The sequence below is a fragment of the Rattus norvegicus genome, chromosome 1 (assembly GCF_021556685.1).
Source record: "Rattus norvegicus strain SHRSP/BbbUtx chromosome 1, alternate assembly SHRSP_T2T, whole genome shotgun sequence".
Classification (NCBI taxonomy): domain Eukaryota; kingdom Metazoa; phylum Chordata; class Mammalia; order Rodentia; family Muridae; genus Rattus; species Rattus norvegicus.
In genome coordinates, this window is record NC_141534.1 from 133,652,444 (window position 1) to 133,657,543 (window position 5,100).

General features: G+C 51.1%; 1 long non-coding RNA gene across 1 annotated transcript; it reads left to right on the forward strand.

Moving 5' to 3' along the window:
- Positions 1-462: 462 nt before the first annotated feature.
- LOC147996837 (uncharacterized) lies at positions 463-3,353 on the forward strand. Its single transcript, XR_015651667.1, has 3 exons — positions 463-652; positions 799-927; positions 2,241-3,353. It is a non-coding gene; the product is annotated as an uncharacterized LOC147996837 (long non-coding RNA).
- The last annotated feature ends 1,747 nt before the right edge of the window (positions 3,354-5,100 follow it).

Sequence of the window (5,100 nt, forward strand, 5' to 3'; positions counted from 1 at the left end):
CAAGCCTCCTTTTCCATACTTTTCTGTGACTACCCAATGAATCAAATTTGCACGGGGCTGTGGGTTAAAAGTCTAGTCAGAGTATCAAAGCTGAAGCCCGTCTCTCTGGTTCCTCGGTTCTTATCTGTCTGGCTTCCGCACGCCGATCACATCTGCAGACTCACCTCTATAGCTTCCAGTGGATGCCGGTGTCTCCCTCCAGCAGTTACTGGCTCCAGAGACTGACTGGAGCTCTGACCCAGCTCTTGTGGCCCAAATGCTCTCAAGCTCTGTGCTTGAGACTCAGGCAGGGCCTGCAGGGTGTCTGACCTTGGGCAGGCAGCCTTCTGACCTTTCTTGGTCAGCGCTCCTAAACCTGTAATGAAGAGATAGTGCGGCTGTCTCCACTCAGGCAGAGGCTGAGAAGGGGGGCTAACAAAGAGCCCAGCACTTGGCAGACCTAAGCGGCCCTAGAAATGCTTCATAATCAAAATGCTTTTCCCCTCTCTGGATAACAGAAATGGAGGGGGAGCATAAAGAATGGAGCGAGGAGAATGGGGTCACAGCTTTGAGGGGAGGAGGGAAAGGACGGCATTTCTGAGGGCACAGCCCCTCTTTGGGCCTGTGACTTCCTTCATATGTGGCCCAGGAAGCCCACCACTCAACTCAGCAGGTATGGGGGCCACAAGCACTGTGCGACTCCATTCTTATGCAGGGAACGAAGGTCAAAATGTCCCTGCCTCTGTCCATTGGCCATCGGCTTCTCAGGGGTGCTGGATAGGAGGAGACTGTGGGTGTGACCCCTTCCCCTTCATTTAGGCTTAAAGAAATGAGACTCTGAGCAATGGATGTGGCTCACCCTGATAATCTGAACTCCTGAAGGAGGGGGCTGCTTCCTGGGGCCACCTGAATGCTCTTCCTAGGATCTCGACTTCTGTCTTTGAAGAGGTACCTATCTCCCTCACCGAAGCCCTTCTCTGCCCCACCCTGCCCCCTGCTGTCTTATTGTCCATTTTATAAGCCAAATATCAGGCCCCAAGCTCTCAGGAATCAGGCTCCAAGTTTGCAGCTGGGAAGGGTGGTGTCACTCCTGGTCATTGGTGGGGAGGGGCAGAGTGGGCGAGCAGAGCCTGGGAGGGTGCTCCCCAGTGCTCCCCCAGTGTTCCTCCAGTGCTCCCCAGTGCTCCCCCAGTGTTCCTCCAGTGCTCACCCGAGGAGAAGGAGTCTGGAACTTTGATCTTCTAGAAAAGGCCCAAGAGGTGGGGGAGTGGGGGGAGTCTGCTCATTGTCCTGCCGGAGCCTCCAAGAGCTTTGTTCTCACTGTGGCTTGTCCTTCCTGTGAGTGACTGACCTCACTGGGGAGAGAGAACAACCAGAACAAAGCAGCTGGACTGGGCTTCATACGGGAGTGGTTTCCCCCTCACTGACAAGGCGAAGAGGACAACAAAGCAGGGTGGTGGGTCGTAGAGAAGTTGCACAAGTCAGCCTGGCGTCTGGGCCAGGGATTAGTTTTGTAATTAGTTTTAAGGAGCTGGGCATTTTGGAGCTGGAGTTCTAGGCCAATCTGGACTGTAGAATAAGACCATTTTTTTTAAAAGAAAAAAATAGAGCTGGGTGGGCATGTAGCACAATTATAATCCCGCCAGTAAGAGCAAAGGCAGAAGGTGTTCAAAGACAAGGTCTTCCTTAGCTAACTAGAGGATGTAAGGCCAGCCTGACATACACAAGACCCTATCTCATAAAACAAAAGAAATTGTTCTTTTAAAAGAAAAATGGCAGGGGTTGGAGCATAGCTCAGTGGTAGAGTGCTTGCCTACTGAGCAGAGCTCAGGGGTTCACCGACAGCACTGCATAAAGCAGATGTGTGACCGAACACATCTGTAATCCCGGTACTCAGGGAGGAGGCAAGCGGATGAGAAGTTGAAGGTCAGCCTCTGATGTGCAGGGACCTGGAGGCCAACTTGAGCCACATGAGCTGCAGGAGCAGGCTTGCTTTAAGTATGAGGCCCTTAGGCTGCCTCTGGGGTTTAATGATTAAAAATGGGTACCAAGAACGCACTCGTGACCATGTTTTCGGGGCGGGTACCTTGTGTGGACACTGCTTGGTAGACGGTTTCCTTGGCATTTTTACTTAGTTGCTTCCAGACAGCTATGTAAAATGTGCTTCTAAGATGGGTTCCCTCAGCCCATACCCACTTACAGAAAGTGAAACTGTTTCTCTTTCCCCACCCTCCGGCCTCTTCCTCTTTTCCTGTTCTCAGCATTTGCCTCTGCTCTTCTCCGACTGTGAATGGCCTCCAGTACCCTTCTGCATTCAGCCGGCCACTTGCATTCGTTCATCGAACTGTCTGGACTTCACAGCTTTTCCCCTCCGCCTGCTGCCCTGCTCCTCTGTGGGTTGTTGGACTTCTTGATTCCGAGACGCTCACTACGTACTAAAGACAGTGGTCTGACCTAACATCCCCTTCGTTTTCCTTCTCCCAGTTGTGGGGGACAGTAACCACCACTGTCATCTGGGGCAACGCGAGGGTTTCTTTGCATAGTGCTAAATAGTAATTTTTTAAAAAAAATTTAAAGATTTTTCTAAATGATTTTTGCTTTATGTGCATTAGTGTTTTTCCTGCACGTGTGTTGGGTACCCTGGAACTGGAATTACAGACAGTTGTGAGCTGCCATGTGGGTGCTGGGAATTGAACCTCTGGAAGCTCTGGAAGAGCAGCCAGTGCTCTTAACCACGGAACCATCTCCCCAACCACAGATAATAGTGCTTTATGCCATGGTTTCTGGATTTATGTTTTAGAAGGCTTTCTCTATCTTAATGTTTTTAACTCCCCCTCTGCCAGCCTCCTCTCCCTTTATTTTTTTCAGGTTTATGGTTGGAAGCATGAGCTTCAGGAATAGATAGTTCAAATACCAATGCTTCCCCTCCACCCCTGAACCCTGGTCAACTCTAGACCTCACTGTGTAAAACAGGGCTTAATAAAAGCAGGTCGGACTCTGGCTTTTCTGGAGATTTCTGCTTCAATCCTTAACGTGAGAAAAGTTAAAAACAAAGGAGCATGGACCAGATGCATGTGCCGCTTCCTGTCCTCCCGCTTTGAAGACACAGGCCTTTTCTGGGCTGCACAGGATCTCTTTCTTCAGTGACTCTCAACCCAGTCAGGAGCTTCCCAGAAAAGGGCTCTAGGTTCCATCTCAGAGTCTGACAAGCCCCAAGGCACTCCGGAGCTCCCGAAATCCTACCATGAGCTGCACTGTGTTCCTCCTCAAGACTCACATGTTGAGGTCCTCACTCCCAGAACCTCAGAATGTAACCATATTAGGAAATAAAGAGATAGTTAAATTAAAATGAAGCCCTTGGAGGGCTGCTAAACTAATTTGACCAGTGTCCTTATAAGAGGAGATTTGGATGGACACACGCACGCATGAACGCACGCAGATACACACACACACACACTCACACACACACACACACACACACACTCACAGTCACAGAGACAGAGACACACAAAGAGAGACAGAGAGACAGGGTGAGATAGAGACCATTCGAGGGCACAAGAAGAAGAAATGGCTATCTGAGTCGAGAAGAGACACCCTAGAAGAAGTGTTAGCATCTTAAACTTGGACCTTGGCTGTCAGAACTGTTAGAAAGAAAGCTTTTGTTGCTCCAGCCACTCAGTCTGAGGTGTTTTGAGGGCAGCTGGAGGAGACTAACACAGAGGCTGTGCCTGTCCTGTGCTGAGCAGTCAGGTGTCTCTGATTTCCTAGGCCCCAAATTATGGTGGGAGAGGTATGGATTGTGTGGCCACGGCCCAGGTATAGACAGCTGTTCCTAGCCCTTTTGGTTCCATGGTCACAGGATAATTTGAAAGACAACATGTGAGGCTTTGGGTTTGGACCAACATCAGAGTCAAAGAGCAGGTGTCAGGGCTGCTTCTTTGCTGGATGTGGACAGAGCCCCACACAAGGACTTTCCGCAAAGGTCCCCGAGACAGCTGCAGCAGGAACAGGTGTGAGTGAGGCTGAGGTAGCAGGGTGGGCAGCACAGCAGGGTGGCTGAAGGCCAAGATGGGAAAAGAGAGTGGGAACCTGGTTCTCAGGCACACAGGTCCCTTGGTCAGCCTGGAGGTAGTGAGGCCTTCTGAGGGTGGTGGGCCTGGATTTATGTGGAGAGTAGACACGGCCTCTGATGGGTGATTCGGCAGCCCATCTCGACACTGCCAAAACACTCCTAGTTTTCTCCTTCCTATATCCCTGAAAGCTGGCTATTTAGACCCCAGACTGGTAGGTAACTGAACCAGAGGGGCACACAGGGACAGATGGGTAAACACAGGGGCACTGGCTTATCAAATGTGGGAGATGGCCCTGCCTGAACAGACGGTCTGTGCCTCCTTCCATTGTTCCCTTGGCCTAGAGAAAAACTCTCCTCGGAGAGAAGAGCTGAGCAGAAGCCTCAGAGGCCTTGTGAAATATGAGGACATTTACTCCATGGCAACAGCAACTATGGGTAATGTGTCCTCAAGACTTCCCTGGTTGGCAGCTATGTTGGGGAGACAGCTCCTCTCCCATTATCTGGACCTGAGATCCAGACAGGCCTAGACCTAACTGCCCTCCAGATAGACCCTATAAGCTAATGAGTCAGACAGTGACAAAACCCTGGCTGGCTGCCCTGGCCCCACACAGTATGACAATGGTAGTGTGGCCAGCAGAACTACTTGTAAAGGTGCCCATAGGGCAACTGCCCTTCCCCAGATGCAGACATCATGCCATCAGACAGATGATCAGGAGAAAGCTTCCCCTCAAAGAAGCCTGAAGGTAGAGAAGGCAAGGTGTACTCGAGGAGCAAATAGGACTGAGTTCTGAGCTGGCGGGAATGTCAGAGAGAGAGAAGAGAAATGGCCAGCTTGGCTAAAGAGGCAACTCCATCATCCGGGGTTGGAAAGAGTCTTTGGCAGTCTCTTCCTCTGTGGAAAGGGGGCCTCCTTCCTACTGGGAAGGGCTCTCCTGAAGGCTGTCATGCTGCCGGCTCCTTTGCTGGCCCTTGCCCACTAGGGCTGTTGGGAGAGAAATGGCTACAGCTCAGCGAGCTAGGGACGGCTCTAAACCTTGGTTCTGTGCCTT